Source organism: Desmodus rotundus, chromosome 5 (genome assembly GCF_022682495.2).
Source record: "Desmodus rotundus isolate HL8 chromosome 5, HLdesRot8A.1, whole genome shotgun sequence".
NCBI classification, from domain to species: Eukaryota; Metazoa; Chordata; class Mammalia; order Chiroptera; family Phyllostomidae; genus Desmodus; species Desmodus rotundus.
This window is the reverse complement of record NC_071391.1, coordinates 18,026,530-18,046,831: the sequence shown is the minus strand read 5'-3', so window position 1 is coordinate 18,046,831 and position 20,302 is coordinate 18,026,530. Positions and strand designations below refer to the sequence as shown.

The 20,302-nt window shown below is 42.4% G+C and overlaps 1 protein-coding gene across 3 annotated transcripts in view; it reads right to left on the bottom strand.

Moving 5' to 3' along the window:
* The window catches only part of LRRC4C (leucine rich repeat containing 4C), a 186,593-nt gene that overhangs the window by 146,345 nt on the left and 19,946 nt on the right, over positions 1–20,302 (bottom strand). For 2 of the 3 annotated variants that reach the window (XM_053925804.2, XM_045194351.3), the window contains exon 1: positions 15,622–16,316. The exons of the other annotated variant lie outside the window; for it this stretch is intronic. The gene's annotated coding sequence lies outside the window, so the exon portion shown is untranslated. Of the gene's footprint in view, positions 1–15,621; positions 16,317–20,302 lie in introns of those variants that run through there. 3 annotated transcript variants of the gene reach the window in all.

The following is a 20,302-nucleotide window of genomic DNA, read 5'->3' as shown; positions in this document are numbered from 1 at the left end:
TGATTACGAAGCACATATAGAGCATCTCCTATGCTCAAGTCATGGAGGCAAGCACTCAGACTTACAGGCCGAGCCTTTCCTGTAGGTGAGAACAATTACTCACACAAAGCATGGCAGAGAAAATGGAAAGCAATGCAGCATGGCCAAGAAATACAAACTGGAATTGAGAGAAGATGAAACTCTTACATGGAAAGGCCTGCTGCAGGAGCACCAGATTTTAGGGTCCAGCATTTATCCTCCAAGTAAGGATTTGCTAGCATAAAAGCAGTGCCTCTGAAAGATAAATAACTGGCGATAAAGGCAGACTGGAAGGAGAAGGGCAAATCAGCATGCAATTGAAGTTAGCTGGAAATGTTTGGAGAGCAGGACCAATGAAACAGCATTGGTCCAGTCAAGAAAGGATAAAGTACATAAAACAAAATGGTGTCACTCAAGTCAACCATGATGGCTGCCGGTCAGTCTTGACGCTTTGGTTCAAGAAGGAACTACCTAAGTCACGCCAAACACCCTGCCCAATGCCTACCAGGGCAGTATATCCAAGATACTGGTACACAGGCCTGTCTGCAGACAACGCACACCTACTGATAGAGCACTGGGGGCTCTTGGCCCTGAGCCACAGAATTTCCCAGCTCAATCAGTTGCCAAGAATTTGGGTCTAATTGAGGTGGACTTCAAACCCACCACCAAGACAGCAAATCTCCCACCACCAAACATTGTGCCAGGCTACTCTGGGCCACATGCCAACAGAAGCTCCGTCCCACTGAGCTCTGGAACTTCCATTGCGGCACCACTTCAATCAGACCGAGACACCCACTCACCGATGCTGTCACCGTAACCGGGACTGAGACTCTGGAGCTCCGGTTTGTTAATCCCCCATTGATTGTTGTGTGTTAACTGTGTGTGATATTATAGAGAACGGGGTACTAATGTAATGGTGATATTCTATCTCATGTGAACATGCATTTAATAAAAGCTGACTTTGTGCAACAGCTCTTGTAGCTCTTGCCTTGTCCCTTGCCACTGCGGGGTACAGCCTCAGCCAGGCGACCTTCTTCTCCCGAAGCTGAGGTGTGCCGACTTACAGGAAGGATGGTAACGCGACCCTCCTTGAGGGGTACGGCCTACAGAAGTCATATTGAGGGGGCCTGCAACAACATGGTAAGTACTAAAAGCCTGAATTCAGGTAGGAAAGGATCGTATTCCAGAGATTATATGAAGCAAGAAGCTACTCTGTCTTGCCAGCCCCAAGGGCCAAGAAGCAGTAGTTCAGATATTAGAAAACAGTGAGTAGCAGCAAGCTTCTCAGATTGGGGGATAAAAAGCCACAACTGATACTAAAGTCACTTGATATTCTTTGAACAGAAGATACCAAGTCAAATGTATAATAGGCAATAAGAATAATTCTCAGCTGTCAAACCATGCCTACAGACTATGGCCCAGTATACAGTTCTTTCTCTTTGCATCTTGAGTGGAGGAGAAAGACAAATGGCACATGCCTCTAGGAGGCCCATCAGAAGTCATGTGGGACTCAGGAGGACACTAAGATAAGCTAGTGGGGACCGTATCTGTATGTATATATGTGTTTCCATGTGCATCTAAGTGAGCAAGTGTTGGTATTCACAGACCCTGCGATTGTAGAATGTTGTGCCTGCTTTCCCCACCCCTGCAATGTCTGTCTCATAAGGAAAAGCAAGGGTGACATGCTGAAGGAATAAGGAAATTGATTTGGGTCATTGCCTCTTACCTGGCCCAATGCTCAGATGAGCTCAGAACAGTGATTTTGTTTAGTAGCTTTTTGGGAAAGGCAGCAAACACAGTGTCTGAGAGCTGTAGCCCCCTTCTGCCTCTCCTAAACACCTCTGGTGGGGAAGAGTAAAGAGTCCTAAGAGCTATGGGGGAAAAGGCCCAATGCCCCTTTCCTGTACATGGGGAAGGATTCTGATGGTTACAACTGAGATAACAAACATGTGGTACTGCCTCAGGCAGCTATGCATTTGACTGCTGGTATCACTACATGGTAAGGAAGAGGCTGCCCACTACTAATATCTATAGAGGTTTTGAGAGTTCAGTTGCCAGGAAACCACTGGGATATGAGACCTTTCTTCACTCTCCCTAACCAATGACAAACAACAAGTCCTCCCCAAACACTCTTGCAGTTTATTTGGGGTAATCTCAAGTAATTGTATTTAAAAGAAATGGCACAGAAAAGCTTGACTTTCAAATATCCGGAGCTGTGGTCAGGCAGCCGCCCTGTGCCAAACTAGAGCTGAAAACTACTGTGAGAGATAGTCAAAGCTGAGAAACGTGGGAAAAAGAGGAGAAAAAAGTGAAATCATTAAAAAGCAATTGAGGTTAGAGGGAAGAATTACAGGTATTTGGTGTTTTGATTTTGAATTTAAGGTTTTTAAATTTTTTTTCCAGGAGTCTCATGTGAGAGGCAGCGCAATGTAAAAACCACAGGGTGGGACAGTTCAAAGCAGAATTGTGTCATTTACTAGCTCTGTGACATGGGCAAGTCATCAAACACATCTAAGCTTCCCTCTCCTCATGTGTAAAAAAAAGTGATTATTTCCTTGTAAATTCAATGTCATTACAAACTTAAGGCATTTAGAACAGTGTCTGCATGTAGTAATCACTCAATAAATATTACTTATTATGGATATTTTTATATTATTATTGCAGTTTTTAAGGGCACAGTGAGATAAAATATGTAAAATAACCCACTACAGTTCCTACCATATGATAGGTGGTCAAAAATGGCAGTATCCTTCATTACTCTCACTTTCCAGGCACAAACTACTGCATCAATAGTCTGTTCTACAAGAGCTTTTATGAAAAGCATCTGAACTTGCTTTGAGCCTCAATTCAGAGCATGTCACTACCTAAGAATGAAGAAAGTATCTCTACCGCACACAAAGGGGAAAAACGACAAAAAAAATAATTCCAAGTTCTGAACTTGGCAAGCAGTCACGTGCTTTGAACAGACCTACTTAATAAATATTTGAGTCCAAAGCCCAGATAATTATTTCCTCCACTGAGCCTATAAAGAAGCAAATGGCATCATGCCATATTCCCTGGACCACCATCCCTAGGAAGGCAGATTGGAGAGTTCAAGGATGGACTACGTCGCTGCTGAGATCTTTACAGCGACAAATCAGAGGAAATCGAAGCTGGACAGAAGCTCGCCCATAGCTGTGCAGACGACCAGCAGCATGGGTGTTCCAGATAGTTTAGAACAATTTCCCCAGTGGACTTTTACGGAAGGAAGGGGATGGTTTGATTTTGTGTTTGTGTCCTTACTTCCAGGAACGCCTGTAAATTCTCTTTCAAAAACAAGAACCCATTCCTAGGAGATGAGAGGAGCAATGCAAAAATAGCACGAATGCAGCTCAAGTTGTTCCTTTGAAAAATTGATAGCTACAACCAGATGCTTTGCAGGAAGAACAAGACTCCTTAGATGGTTATTAAAACTTTAATACCTACATGCAATGGAGCATTACAGAGAAGTAAAAACAAAATTAACCCTTGTAGTGAGTTACAAATGTGATACAAAACTTCTCCTTCCCATTTCCCATCCTTAGACCTAGGCATTTAATTGAGATCATCTCTCCTGTGCCTAATTCCTCTTATCTCTCAATTGCCACTGAATTCTGATGCACTTCATCATCAGCTCCATTCCTTGAAGCCAGTGGCTGATCCATGAGTGGGCATATGAGCTAAACTAGTCCGCTCAGCTTAGATCTCAGGATGCTTTCTGGGAATAGTGGAACAAAAGTGCTAATCTGTCTTTAGTGGGCGGGTGAGGGATTGCAAAACACTAGTCTGAGGATGGAAATGGCCCAAGGAGGAAGAGTAAGCCAAGAGAATTGCAGAAAAGAGAGCAGAAGTCCCTTTGACATTGCTAACATCTGCATCAAAACACACTTGAATTGCATGAACTGGGGGACTTTTCAATTGCATATGTCAGTAGATTTTCTTTCTTTGCTTAATCTAGTTAGATTTTGTCCTCATACTTCCAGTCTAAGCCATCACAACTGATACAGTGCCTTGAAGACTGGTCACACAAGAAAACTCTAATATGGTTGGATGAAAATCATGTATCCAACATGAAGGCAGCAGAAGTGTATTTCAATGATCCTGTTTGCTCTAATTTCCAGACTGTAGAGTTATACCAAAAATATCAGGAACGTTACTATTTCAAATTCAGAAGCTCAATCTTCTAATGCTTTTTTCCCTTTCCATTAAACAATCTGCCCTAAATTATTTTTAAATTCATTCTGCCTGAGGTGCATGCCTCGCGAATAATACTGTTGTATGAAAATGCCTCTCACATTTTTACAAATAATAGCCAGAGTGTCTTCCTTGTGCAAGCCTACTGCTAAGAAGTTTGTGCCTGCATTATTCCACATATAACTCATCGCAGCCCTGTACTATATTTATTCTCATGTTGTAGGTAAGACAGTTGAGGTTCAAGAGTAGGTAAAATTACCCAAAGCCCCAGATTTAAGGAGAGATGGACTCATTCAGCCTTCTATGTCTTTATATCATCAGTCTTGTAGAATCACTGGGTGTTCTATGTAACAGACACGCAAAGCACCTGCCACAGAGTGCTCTGCAAACAGCAACTATTATTATTGCTAACGGGGATACACTTGGGGAGATAAAATGTGATGCTCACATTTCTAGTATATGAATCTGAGGGGGAAAAAACAGAGTCCCTCTGTATCTAGTAACACAAAGGTCTCTGATGACTTATTTGGCTCTGAACTACCCAACCCTCCCCTCTTTCAGTTAAGTATCAGAGCAGATTTGCAGCCTAGGGATAGCGCTGATGCCAGCCCTGGGAAAAAGAGACAGAATCTCTGGGTGTCCCCACCCACTGGCTGCCTCAAACCTATCAATGATGTTAACAATCCTTCCTATTTCCTCTGTACAAACACCTAGGAGATGAGTTGTGCCTCATCCCTGGCTGGGCTGAAAGGCCTAGGGGCACCCCACAATGAACAGTGGATAGACAGCGATGGGACTGAAGGCTTTAATACAGACAGGGCCTCTGTCCCTTCTTGGCTGCAGCCAACAGCAGCAGGGTTGGACCTGAAGTGATGGCGCTGTGCCGGCAAAGCACTTTGGCACATGCCGGGATATGAAAGGCTCTAATGAGACCCATTTCACAATTCACTGGCCACGTGCATTAAGTAGGCAAAGATTTCTTCCTAACAGCACACAATATATCCTATGGCCCAGGTCTGTGATAGGGTCCCCCACCACCCACCAAACCAGATCTCTCACTGTCCCCTCACTTCTCTTTCCTTGGTAGTAAAATAAGCTAAATGAGAGGCAGCCGCCTTAAAGAGACAGGAGGCATTTCCAACTGCAGCTCTCTCTCAGGGTCTACAGGAACCTTCCAGAGACTTGCAATGCATGCTAATCCTTCCACTGGTTAAGAGAGTGGGCTCCTTCATAGTAAAGTCATTGTTCTTCCTAATTGTCAGAGACTGCTGCTCTACACTTGCCTGGAGCGATCCAATTAACATATCACCACAATACCAAACATCATGATATGTTCTGTGTCCTACCAACAAGGAAAAGCCCCAACCCTGCTTCCATCCACGGCTTCCTTCTAATTAGGTCTTTAATGCATAAACAGACAGGGGAATACGAAACCAAATAGAAGGCTATATGTCTGACTCACTTTCTGCCTGAATACAATTTAGTGGAGCTGGAATATTTTTGTTGTTACTGGGGTACAAATTGGGAAATTGAGAACAAAAGAAGGAACAGACAGAGGAAAGGAATGGGGAGACAAGAACTAAGGACTGAGGGAGCTAGGGAGGGTCGAAGGGAGAGTGAGAAAGAGAGGGAAAGGCTGCTGGCTGCTTTGGGGAATTGAAAAACATGTCACTTCTTCTGGGAACTATCGCCATGGCAACGTTCAAACAATATAGAGAAAGCCTTCATAGTTCCACTCTTGCCATCCTCAATACCACTGCGTAGATGTTAACCGTTTTACAGTGGCTTCTGACTTTCTGCCTTTTCAGGTGGCAGAAATTGGAGTCCCCTGGATCACTCCCTATAAGGCATTTAAATTAATTCACCCGCACACATGCTCTGGGCCCTGCAGAGGTGATCACCAGAGATCCTCCAACTCAGCTGTCAGCATTCTTCTCGCCCAGATTAGAACAGCCACGCGCATCGCACTCTCTCTCGCCCTCTCTCTTCCTCTTGCTCGCTCGCGTGCTCTCTCTCTCTCTCTCTCTCTCTCTCTCTCTCTCTCTCTCTGTCTTTCAAGGTTGAATCAGCATGTTCTGAGATCTGACTCAGAGTCAACTGTAAGCCATTTAAGAGAGGCACATCTTTACATTTTCAAATGTCACGCATCTTTCTTAAAAAAACCTATATTTTAGTTACTGAACTTCCCAACATAATTATCAAGTCACTGGTTCAAAGAAAACGTGTCTATTATCCTGAGAATGAATTTTTTAGTACAGTGTTTCTTAGGCTCCAAAAGTTATAAATAGAAAGGTCATCTCTAGGGAAAATAGGCTATTCAAGCACCGTAAATCAGTCAAATCAACTGGTTCTTGGCAAGTCCACGTTTACAATAACCATTGATTTTAACAATTATAGGACAGCATTAGCCACCATAGCAAGAAAGACCTTACTCTGTCTTCATCTAGGAAAGCCAGCCCCCCACCGTAGATACCTATCAAAGCAACAAATGAAGAAACATAATCGAATGGCTAAATTCTCTTACATCCCTTATACTGACTTGGTTCAAATCGATGAGATGAAACAAATGGACCCCAGCCAAGAAAACAGTATTGTCTCAGCAGTTCGCAGTTCGTCAAGAACCAGAGACCACGCTCAGCACTGGCTCTTCTAAATAAAACTTCCCTGCACACCTCCCAGCTCCCGAGGCTTTGTCACAAGGGCTGTAGTGATCAGGGAGTGCTTCTTTGGATGTTCTGAGACCGAAATATTGTTGAGAGGATTCAAAGGGACAGCTATATTTAAAAAGCACTGTGAAGCATTAGTGTGAATGTTCTCTGTTTTACTAATACTATTATTAGATTAATCATAGTAATTGCTAAACTGGAAAGAAGTCCTCTAAAAGTAGAAGAATAACTTTATTAAAAAAGACTAAAACAAGTATTCCAATACAACACAGTCAAGGCACTGACATTCAGAGACTGACGAATGAAATTAAACCATAATTAAATAGTACCTTAGCATTTAGCACTTTCTTTCATCTAATCCATTGTCTTCTGCTGCCTTCTGTGAGAGAAAGGAAGAAGCATCCTTCTGAAGCATGAAGCCTGGCCATCTCTTGGAAATATATATCTGGCTTCATAAAGCCAGGTGTTTACATATTTTGAAAAGTGACTGCAGCTCACCAAATTTTTAAATGCAGACACTTTTATTGAGGAAGCCATTTTTATTCTCTCACTGCATGTTTCCATACTTGGGCATCACTCAAATTGAAAATTCATAGTCTTTTTCCGATAGTCATTCATGAGTAGGAAGACCCACTTCACATAACTGACCAGCTGTGCAATGCACGACTTCTAGGGGCACCTTCATCTTGGAGAACAATACTGTTTGAGCAACGTCACTGGGGAGTGTGCACTGTAACACTCGGAGTGAGCCATTAGCAGCTACACATTCAAGCATCCAATTAGCACTAAAATATATTTACAGAACTATTATCAATATTTCAAAAGGCCAACTAGAAATCACGCATGTTCTCACACAATTGCGTAAGGTAATTAAAACATCTTTTCCTTTGGCTCAATGTATATCACTTCAGCCACTGCATTTCAAAAGTAATGATTGGCACATATGTGTCTTCAATTAGCAAAACATGAAGGAACAAATTTCAATGTATTTATTAGGAAAAATGGTTTTGAAACGTGGGTCCCTAGAGGAAAAAAATAGTGAAAGGTGACCTTAGTGGTAAAAATATTGAAAAAATAATGGCCTACCCCATAAACTGAATTGAAGAGACCTCTTCACCCTAAAGATGTATACCAGTCTACTCATTTATTGGTTTTACCCAAATGTACAGAAAACCCCTGTGAGCTTTGTTAAATATAGATGACTAGCTGAGGATCTGATCCTTGAATAAGTCGCACTGTAGCAGATTTTTGCCAAGTAGGTAGATATAGCAATAATAAGAACTGTGACACATGTATGAATAAAACGTTGGTGTACACAGGACAGGGTGACTCCGTGGACCAATGGGGCCTGGCAGATTTTCCCAGAAGAGGTAATTTGCTCTGAACTTTGACGTATACAGAGTATGTCATAGACAAAGAGAGTAACTCTCACAAATTTTGCATGAAAAGTATCCTGGAATATCTCCAGAAAAATAAAACATTCACAATGGCAAACAGACAAGAGAGAATATGAATTGGTTGGTTAGACCATCTTATCAAGAGAAGAATCTAGATTTTATTCCATAAATATAATTATAGAATAGAGAGAAGGGGATTTGCGTGTTATTTCTTAGGATCTGCCTTCTGAGGGAAGAACGAAAAACGGACTACACTGAAGAAAAGTTGGCGTCATCAGAAAGACAAGAAAGTTAAAAAGATATCGAGATTAGTAACAATAGAATCTGGACTGAGAGGATAGAATCTGGACTGAGAGACCAAAAAAGCTGAGCTTAAGATAGCACACCGATTTGATGAGTGGTTGGATGCGAGGGAGATGAAGGAGATGGTGATGTCATTGAAGATGAAACTGCATAGCCTCCTGGAGGGGAAATAATCAGTTGCACTTGTGTCAGGTTTGCAAAGCCTACAGACCAGGTAAGGAAGTGGGATCTTGGTGACAATGGAGACTCAGGAGCCTTCAACATACGCAGGTGGCTGAGGCCAAGGATTTGAGCGCCATCTCACAAAACAAGCCCATGACATCTCTCAAGGATGCACTGAGACTGGGACTAGAACAGACTCAGAGGGGAAGCCCCTCAACATGCAAGGAGAGAGCAGGGGGAGGATGAAGTAAAATGAGTACACAGAAAGTGAGAGCAAGCAGCCCCTCAAGGATGTGGAAGAGTTTCCAGACAATCAGCAGCGGCAATGCTATCTCTCTACAGAGAGATCCAACTCGACGGGGACTGAGATCAAACTCACTGGGTTTGTAGGATATTGGACCTAAACTCCCAACTTATAGCAATAAGCGTGTTTCTCACACAGTTCTGAGTTTCCAGGTGATCTCACAGAATTTTGCAAAGCCTTTCTGTCTGTTACATTGACTGAGTTAGGACAGTATCTCCCACCTTTCTCAGAAGTTGTTCGTTCCACACTTGGATATTCCTGCAGACTGGCAAAATTACGCAAGGTATATGTGACCTAAGCATCTGGTGACAATGTTCATTTCAGGAACCAGGGGAACGGGAGACTGCAGGTTTCTTCATCTCAATTAAAATATTCACACTGAGTACCAGGTTAGAGGATGGTGAGCGATCACGTTTGTGGGTTACCAAGTCAACAAGTTTGAATTTACTGATTTGATCTCATTTCTAAAGTCTAAAGAAATATAGTTTCTACTTCCAGTTCCACCACTTAATTGCTGCATAATCTTAGACAAGTTACTTAGCCTCTTTGTGTTTTAATTCCTTAAGTGAGGATTAAAGAGAAAAACTATATGTTGTATTTTCAACATAGAGCCTGGTGCATATCAAGCGCTCCCTAAATGGTAGTTACTATCGCTGTTACAAAATTACACCCGTAACCTCCGTAAGTGTTGAAGGCTTCCATAGGCACAGAAAGCTGCCGTCGGTTAATGCCAACGTTGAAATAAAAGTTTATGAATCTTATGTAAGTTTTTCATCTTTTTAAAGCTTCATTATAAATCTGATTGACATTGGAAAACATTATCAAAAATAGTATTACCAACTTTGATAGTAGAATCAGCAAAAGATTTTCATTTACATACTCAGTAACTATAAAGCATAAAACACTCACAGACTTTCAGTTAAATGTTCCCATTTTCTGTGGAAAGTAACCGAAGATCTCAATGAAAGGCGAGCTATCTTTAACTGGGTACTGATCATGCATCCAACACTTAGACATGTTAATGCTCCCAAAACTTCAAGAAAAATAGTGTCCGGTTTTATAGTTGAGGAAACTAAGGCACAGCAAGGTTAGTTAGCCCACTTAAGACCCCCAGCTAACAGGTGGTAAACAGAGTTGAAATCCAGTGTTTGTCTATTGCAAATCTCATCGTATTTCCTCTACGAACCCTCTAGAGATTTCTTCCACCTGTTACTCTATATACCAGCCACTATAACACCAATTCTGCCTTGCTCTCATTCACAACTATGCTGTTCTCCTCCCCATTTTAAAAACTAGTATCCTGAGATCAAGCATTTTATATTTTTAATTCCCTAGGAATCTTAAATTCCTGGAGAGTCAGTTGTGAATGCAGAATCCTAAAATCCCAGTGCTTGAAGAAATCTTAGCTTTTGCTTAACAGAGAAGAATGTAAGACTAACCTAAGAGAGGCGAGGTGACTTGTAGAAACTGTTCCAGTCTATTACTGACTATATCCAGACTAACAAATAAATAAATCCACTGCCTCACCTAACTTTCAGGCCTCAGCTTCTCCAACACAAGGAAACCACTCAATGGTGCTTAATATCTGTGTGTGATGTCATCTTTGTACACACACACACAGTGTCAATATACAATACACTTATTAGTATTTCTCATTGAGCTTCTATAAGTTGCATAGGTATGTACATGCATTTGAGTCTTTTGGAGGAAATGCCTCTTAAAGTAAGCTCAATTAGTCAGTCAAGGACTATTTATCTCCGGCACACTACTTCTCAGGCATCTGTCTGAGGGGCTGAGGACATGCGGAGAACAAGTGCAACCCTCGCCCTCAGAGAGTGTTACACGCACACTGTCTTACCCACAAGATCTGCCCAGCGAGCATTCAACGGTTGAATTGACATTTCTCCAGGAAAATCACTTTGAAGGAGGATGCAAGAGATTCTTGATCCCCTCGGAGAGTTTTCCAAGATACCATTTACAGATCATTAATGTTTTGTATGCCTATATTTGTAAAGTACTTGACAATCTAATAAAACTTTATATGGATACAGAGTATATTTTCCACAATTCACAGTTTATTTTAATCTTTCCTGAGGGAATAATATTCAATAAGGCACTTCCAAATGTTTTAGGAAGGAAGTGTAGGGCCTTACCAAAAATGGCAAAAATGGTTGCATCTATTGGCATTAGTCCAACCTTAATCTTACCTATGTATTTTTTCCTTTGTTACTCTATACCAACATGATTTTAGATCAATAGCTTCCTTCGAACAAGACCACATTTATTTTTTGCAAACTGTGCATTACCTAAACTAAAATCAGAGATGCCCCATTTAAATGTATATCACTGAATGCCTGCCGTGCCCACCATATGCAATCTGATTTCTTCCATGTGGCTGCTTATAACCTCTACCTGACAGCTGAGCCTAGAGGCTCAGAGAAGTTAAACGGTGCACGCAATGCACGTGACCCCGTGGAAAGCTGAGTACTCACACTCAGGATGCCAGAATCCAAGTTTACTGAATTTCTCAGTCACGTTTAGGAAGCACACACAAAAAGTAAAACTTATCATACAGTAAGAACTTCTTCCATGGATGATGCCTCCTTGAGATCAGTGAAGATGGTTAACTTTAGGATACTTCTCCAAAATTCAAGCAAGTAGTATAAATATCCAACAGGCAACTCCTCACTCTGACTATCCAGTTATAACCTACAGATCTGGCATCAAGAATAAACATAATTACAACAGTAGGACATTTTTGCCCTCAAAGTAGGGACAGGTCTCTGGAAGTACATTGAGGAAATGGACCAAACACAGGGCTGCTGTTGTAGAGAATGAAATTATGGGCAAAGACCATGACTAGCTGCCTCAGAAAACCATCATCGAGTTGGTGTGGGATGATCTGTACATGCAAACAATATGATACTTACAGCTACATATAAAGTCTTGATTCCAAAAACAATCAGGACTTTATCGTATCACAGAGTGAAGATGTTTAACACAGGATTCATTATACCTAGAAAGACTATGAATCCAAACTGTGCAATTGGAGTCTTAATGTTAGTAATTTCATGCCATCTAACTTGAATGGTATTATTGCCTAGAAGTCAGTGCTTATTTTGTGCACTCCAGGTCCAGACAATGTAATAAACAGGCAGCTAAAATTATCCATTTAATATGTAAGATCTGTCACATGCAACTCTTAAGCCAAAATAATAGCAACACAATAAGAGTATTACTTCTCATTAAATATTATCTTTGAAGAGATTTATTTTTCTATACTCTAAGGAGGAAATCGTGACTTTCAGTTTCAAGCTTGCAGCAGCATTTCGATCTGAAATGATACGCGGCGGCCAGTCCGTCCTGCTAAGATCTGAAAAGAAGAACGTGGCAACTCCTGTGAGGTCAGTTGTAGCCACTAGAACTGGTAAAGTGTTTGGCCAGCCTGTATTCATAACGGGGAAGTTAATCCAAATTAATCCTAGAACAACCATAACAAACAGCCCTCTTTAGAAGGACTATTATGCCTGGGGCTTTGCATAACATTACATTTAGTTCACCGAACAATTCAAATTAGCTGAATTCTAATTTGTTGTTAATTTTCCCATCCCACAGATGAGAAAACAGAGGGCCAGAGAACTTAAAGGTGTGGCCCAAAGGATACAGCTGTCAAATTATGAGAGGAAAAGATATTTAAAAGGGAACTTCAAAACTTGCAAAACCCAGCTGTTTCCGGGCCTGTGGTCCAGAATCCCAGTACATAGCTACAGACTCACAAATGTTGCTCAGTGGGCACCAACTTTGGCCTTTGAAATAAGCTCATGAGGCAAGTTTCCAGGTCTCCTGTGGCCATCATTCTTTCAGCAGTCCATGAATAAGTTGCCTAAAACGCAGAGCCAACTCCGTCTGCCAAACCAAAGGAGCTAATCCTAAACTGGGCAATGTGTCCCAAAATGAAGTGCTGGGGAAGTGAGTGATTCACCAGATGAAAATGATGATATCCTTGGATGCTCCATCATCTCCAGATTTGAGGAACATGCTTAAATAGAGGTGGGTGGGAGGAAACATTTCAGCCCAGAATTTGAAAGACATTCATCCCTTCCATTTCTCATCCTCCCCTCCCCCAACTCCTTCCCTCCTCTCATTCAGAAAAGTTTGCATGTATATGTAAATGTGGAAGGTACAGAGAGGGTGACAGTGAAGGAGAGGAATGCACTTTGAGGTTTAATCGGAGTAGGTGTAAAGACATTTTAATGCCCAAATAAAGAAAGGAAAAAGAAAGGAAAAACCACCTCTCCCAATTGGCAGAGGCAAGCTGATTGCAACGCTGGGCTTCCCACGAAGCCCAGAGCTGAACGGTGTATGCAGTAAAAATGTCAAGGTGCATTTTTTTTCATTTTTTCTCTTTTTGTCAGTTGTGCTGAGCTGCTACTGAGCAGGAGTTTTAACTTGAGTCCATCTATGACCACAGTGGTAACTTCACTGAGATCAAAACAAACTACCAACCAACCAACCAAACAAACAAAAAACTGCAAGCCAGAATAAGATATGCAGATGCCTACAGAGATCTCCTGAGGGGGTAAAAAACCCTGCGTGATTATTTTCAAGAGTTGGTAAATGTACCGCTTGATCTATGTCCCAACAGGAAACGTGTGTCCAGAAAAATAAATTAGAGAAGTGTTCAGCTGTAGGCCAGTTTAGTTAAGGAGTAATGAAAGGCATAAGACTAGATGATGTGAGTGGAAGAACAGCCTCAGATGCTTTTAGCAGGGTGTTTCTGGTTTCTATTATCACCTCTCTACTATAAATCTGATTCCCTGATTCTTTAACGACTCTCTAGGGACCACCACTCTCTGGATTAAATGTGCCCAGCACCAAGAAGGGGCCCAGGGGAGCGCTGCCTTCATCTCCACAGGATATGCCAGAGTTGTGGGTCTTTTTTTAAAAATAATATTAAAACTAGGGTTTTCTGAGCTCTGCCATTAAAAAAAAAAAACTCAAAAGGGACATGAATGCTGAAGTTGGGTTAGCCTTGAGGTCCAACATGGCAGTTTATTTCAAACCCTCAGGATAGGTACTTTCCTTGACTCTTCTGGATGCAAATGGCACCTGTGGAGACAGAAGTAACCATACCAGGTACGGCCGAATTGCTATCCAGTTTGGATCCCAAACTGACTTGAGTCTGCCGTTCTGAGGCCTGTGTGAGTCACCTGTCTCACATGATTTGGCCCTTACCCAAAGAACTATAGCTCCTCTGGGCCTGGGATTCCTTTTTTATTGGCATGAGATCTCTGAGAAGTCTTCTGGCTGGAAAGTTATGTGAGTCTATGATTCTGATGGAAGGCCCCAGAAAGGAATAAAGAAAATGAAGAGACAGAGTTCTGTTGAAAGAAAGAGAGAATAAGAGAAGAAAGAAAAGAAAAGAAAAGGAAAGAAAAGGAAAGGAAAGGAAAGGAAAGGAAAGGAAAGAAAAGAAAAGAAAAGAAAAGAAAAGAAAAGAAAAGAAAAGAAAAGAAAAAGAAAGAAAGAAAGAAAGAAAGAAAGAAAGAAAGAAAGAAAGAACCCAGCTCTACATTGCCAGCAGGAAGGAGAGGGAAAGAGGGGTCGATCCCCTAGGCCCTCAGCTCTGTAAGCATTTTCAACCCCTTCTAATTTTTCTTAATTGGTCTCTTTCCCCCAAGACAAAGCTGTCACATGAGAAGCACTGGTGTTCAACACACAGAGCTTTTCTTTATCTCCTCTACCTAAATTACCACACGGGATACTCTGTTCCTGCCTTTCTCTCAATAGCCCTGTCCCGGAAGGTTTCTGGCAAAACCCAAGCCAACTGCCCAAGCCATCTACAACCTAGGTGCAGCCTCTCTGTTATCCACAGAAGTGGTTATTTAGAGGGAGGTGGGGTTGAAGAGAAGTGGGTCCTCCTTCTCTCACTCTTAGCAGTGGCGAGAATCTAGATAATCTGGAGACCACATTTGAGCATGTGTATGCAAGAGAGAACTGGAGAAAGTGTAGCCACCTCTCTCTACCTCTTCCTCCTCTATACCCACACCCCCTCCCTCAGTCCACCAGGAGCCAGAAGCCATCCTTCATCTGCTGGCTTTATTATCATACTTTTAGGTTAATACATTCCGTTGATCTGCAGTGTCAGGTTGGATAATGAAATTTAAATTAGGCCCTTTCGATTTCCAATGGCTAAACATTTGTGCATCCAACTCTGGGGCTGACATGCAACTTAAATGTATTCGGAGTGTCAATCACACGCACAGGCACCCCACACTGCAGTGGCTTTCCTGAGATTTTTTCCCCCCTCCCTGATGAACATTTTGCAAAGGCGTTTGCCCAGGATGCAGACAACCTGCATCATTAAAGCAAACCAGCTTATCCTGAGCAGAGGCTGACAGAGCAAATGCGTGGGCCACCCTCTCTCTTATTTCTCTGGCCCCCTAGAATGATGTCTTTAAAAGCCACACTCAAGAAGGTGAGGGGATAATGGGGCTAGGAATGCTAAATTAATGGACCTTTCTCTTTACCAGTAGACAAGAAAATATAGATCACTCACTGTATTTCAGACTGATTACAGCAACATCCAGATGGAAATCCAGGTGGTTAAGAACAAGCGAGAACGCATGATCTTGACACCAAAAAGAAAAAAAAAAAAAAGGAAAAAAGGAGGTTGATGAAAAATCCAACTGCAATTATCCATCAATTTTAGTCAACACAGGCACAAATCCAACTGTGCTCTGCTGGTTTCTCTCCCCCAATCAATGCCTCATTCTGCCGCGGTCAACTTTTCTTCTCCAAAATTTCTTTGCAGATGTATTATTAATTTCCTCGAAAACACCACCATATCGGGTCTTTACTTTCCTAAAAAAGCCCCAAACTTTTCATTCCAAGAATATCTCCTTGGCTTACTTTCTCCTTTATAGAAAAAAAATGAACATACTTTTTCTTTGTGGCTCCTCGGTTCTCCATTTCCAATCATCCTTTTGGGAGAGGGGGGTCAGCTGTTTTATTATTATTTATTTATGTCAAGAGCCCACCAACTCCCGCGGGCCCGACACTGGTCTATTTCATTTTTCAATACTCCCAGTGTGCACATATACACGTTTGTGTTAAGATCCAGGTCTCACAAGCAAAAGGTTCGTTCTTCCTGCTCCCTTGCACAATCCACTGCGTTCTGTTCCAAAAGAGAGCTGCGTCCCGCATCCTTCATTTTTGCAAGGCACCCAACCGCCACCGCCACCACAAAAAAAAAAAAAAAAAAGTGTCCTTTTACATCGTCAATTTCTCTCCCTAGCCCCCACCCCCTTTGGAAGAATTTGGGGGTCAACTCCCCCCACTCGTCACCCTTCTGGCTGGCCCCTTCTCCAAAGATCTGATTAGATTTCTCATCACAACCCAGTGCGCAATTGGATTTTTGATTTCAGCCACCCGGCCAGGAACCTTCCCCTCTCCTTCCAAACTCCCTGTTATATCCTGTCTCCTTTCCTCCGCCGCCTCTGCAATTTCATAATCTCACGTTAAATGGAGTGCGGGGGGTGGGGGCGGGGGCGGAGGTAGTGGAGAAAAATTTCAAGGCTCCGTCAGCTGTCAAGAAGAAACCCATTCCTCCCCCCTCTACTTTCTTTTTTTTTTTTAAGGTCCGGGGTGGCTTTCGCTTCCTCTGTCCCCGCCCCCACCCCGGCACCGGGTCCAGTTCCTCCAGGTGTTGCAGAACTCCCGGAGCAGGCCCAGGATCACGGGGGAGACGCGTGACGCGATCCCGCGCCGGTGGCCCCTGCCAGCCCTTGGGTCCCCTTTTCTTCCATCAGCGGGCAGCAGATCCGGGGGCGCCGCGGCGAAAAAACTTCAAACTGGGCTTTTATTTCAAATGAGGAGGGCGAAGTGCGGGGACCAACGGGGTGTTAGGCAAATTAAAAAATAATGTGGAAAGAAAACAGGAAACGGGATGAAAAATAAATCCCTAATCGCTGGCTCTTCTTATCCTCCTCGACTGAAACTGCAGCTTTGATCTCATTTCCAGCTGCGTCGGGTACATTTGGGAGCCACAAGTTGGTTCCTTTTGGCGCAGACCTTCCGGACGCCGGCTAGTCCTTAGCGAACAGACAGTTCTCGGGAGCGCAGCTGCTCGGCGCCGACCTTAGTGCCAGCGACCCTCGGCTGCCAGCGCGGCCGACACCCCGGTCCCCGTCCATCCACTTCGGCTTGAACTCTCTTCCCTCCCTCTCGCGCCTCTCTCCCTTCTTTTCTCCCAAATAAATAATGCGCTCCCAGCGCTGGCAGCAGCTTCTGAGTCTAAGCTTTCCCTCAGCCAATGCCACGTCCCGACGCTTAGGGTCCTAGCTCCCAAAATCTTCTCTCGGACTGCAGTCCCCTTCCCTCCTCTGCCCCTCTTTCCTTCCCCTCTCTCTTCTTGTGATCAGTAAAATACAATTACCCAATTACCTCCCATCATCTTAGCACTGATTGGTCAATTGCATTAACACTTGCAGTCTGGGACGAAGGGGTTGGAGCCTCTGCGGTGGGGCACCGCTGCCACCTGGAGGGCAGCGTCAGAACAGCTGCGTTTCAAAGCAACCCCCACACTCCTGGGTTAGTAATAGCCAAGGAAAGTCAGGGGTTGTGTGGGAGAAGTTGTCTCCCCATCCCCCCACCCCAAAAGCCTGCCTGTTTTCATCCTGAAAGGCGGGAGCTGGAGCTACAATGGAGAAGACAACGAAAGCAAATTACCACTAGAAATCAAAAATCTCCCCAAACTCACAAAGCTGTTGCTTTCCCATTGCAGTGCAAGAGCCTCTCCCCTGCCTAGTCAAGCAGGCTGGTCACAAGGTAAAGGTAACACAGTGCTATTATTACCTAGGATAGGCTAATCAGAAGGAATCTAGGAGTTGCAGCTGCTAGGGAGGGAGCCTGTTGTCCAGCAGGATAATCCCTCCGGGGGGAAGCACAGAGAAGCAACATAGGAGCCTTCAGCCTATGCAACTGTAGCAGTAAATTGGCCTGTTCCGTTTGTACAAGACACCCAGGACAGTTTGACAACTCAATTGCAACATCCCTGGCTCCTGGCTGTGGGTTTTTCCAACAAATCATGTTAGAAGGGAGCAGGGATGAGGCTGGTGGCATATTTCAATTCCACTGGGTCTTCTTATTAATATTATTAATAATGTATTTATGCTGGTACCTTTCTCCACTACATAATTGTCCTAAGGCCCTTTCTGTAAGCTAAGATTACTTATTCCATGTCCTTCAGCTATGTAACCTCGATGTATGAAGAGAATAAAATAGGGGATGATTATCCATACAATAAAAGATTATATATGTTAGGGGAGAAGGCAAAGAAATATTTCTCTGTTACAAGCTGCACAATTAATAATGTCTGTAACAATTTTCTTTATTTTTCAGAGATCAGGATATGTACTTGGTTTAAAAACAGTCCTAAAGAGGCTGTAGGTTACTCTGTTCAAGGACAATACATTCTTAACATTTGAGTTTATGTGACATCGTGAGAAGTAGCATTCAACCAAAAGGAGGAAAACTTACTAAGGGAACATCAGAGGCTAATCCAAGTTCACAGCAAATGTTCTTTTTTCCTTTCCTGTTCTCTTTATAGGGCATACATACTTCCTCATTTAGAGCTAAAAATAAAATTTAGAAAGTATTACACCTATACATTATTTGGGTCTTATAAACATACTCTAATATGTATTTCAGATATCAGTACCCGCAAGAGGAAAGTTTTTCTTTACATATGGATTTTGATTTATTATAATTTCTTCATCTATTGAAGAGCTTTCATATAGTTATGAATTGCATCAAAATGTGAATTTGTTGAGAGGTAATGTGATTTCTATTTTTAAATGAATGCTCTATTTCTTGATTTAAAACACTAATGGGCAGTTGACTACAACTTTAATTTGTCTATTGAAGCTCTTACCCTTGTGTGTCAATTACAATTTATCAACTAATAAACCATTAAAAAGTGTACTCACTGAAGCTCTGGAAAGATACAAGGGAGTCTACGCTCTAATTCCGAAGTAAGCTAGAAGCCATTTGAAATAAATTTTTTCTTTCTAGGGACTTTGACAGCAAGAGAAAGGCCAATGATTTGTTTTTCACAGTTGATTATTAGCCACCTACCAGACATCTTTAAAGCCTTTCAGAATGAATGAATCTATCAAACAAAGCAGTAGGGAAGGATCAGTGCTATTTAGCCAAAAGGCAAAAGAAAAGGCTTGCCTTTTCTGTTTGTCTTTCCACTCAGCAGCTCCAACTTCTTTTCTCACCTCAGCAGCCCATTCACAGTGTAGGACTTTGAATTAGTCATTTTGCTCTCATTTTTCCTTCAGACTCAACCGGTGATTATTGGGCATCCGTATGGGTAGGTCTTTTGCTGAGTTATCATATACATCACCTTATCTAAAATTCAAAACAGCCCCCTGAGAGATTTTGAAGGTGGGGAAAAGTGAAGCTAAAGCCACATACTTGGTAGATGACAGACAAGTTTTGAATGCAACTCTCTCCATTCCAATTCCTCCAATGTTCCTATACCTTCTAGGTTTGGGGAACAGGGGGCATACCTCGAAGACAATCATGAGCATATAGGCTGTCATCATCAACTCTGAATTGCAGAGGTGAGTCTGTAACCCCGTGGGGGAATGGAATTGTCACATCTGTCATTAAATGACCTTACTCAGAAAGAATTGCAGTAAATAAGCTGCCGTACAAATACACATGCAAATTAATTTGTTGTTAAATAACAACACAAATGTATTTATTCTGTTGAAGTTGTCAGGTACTGTCCCCAATAACAGGGTATGCGTTCAAGTAAAATTTTTAGTAAAAGCTCTTTTAGAAGAAATAATGGCCTAATGAGTAACGAATTGATTACATTGTCACACTTCCAATTAGCCCATCTAATTACCATAAAGCAAGGACAGGGCAAATGTCATTAAAATGAGATGACTCGGGAGAAGAGGGGCACGGTGCTAACATGGCAGGTTTGTTCTATGGACACAGAGAATCCTGTTTGTTCTGCTGTCCTGATTTGTAGGCACCTGGGTGCGGAAACAACTATCACATCATTTCACTGGGTGCTGGTGACTCCACCTGGTATAATCTTTAGCAAACAGCAGAGGACAGCATCTTATAATCACAAATACAAAATAGCAAAAAGAATGAATTCAGTAGCTTCACTTAAAAATAGAGAAAATAATGGACATGCCCATTGCGTTTCCTAATTT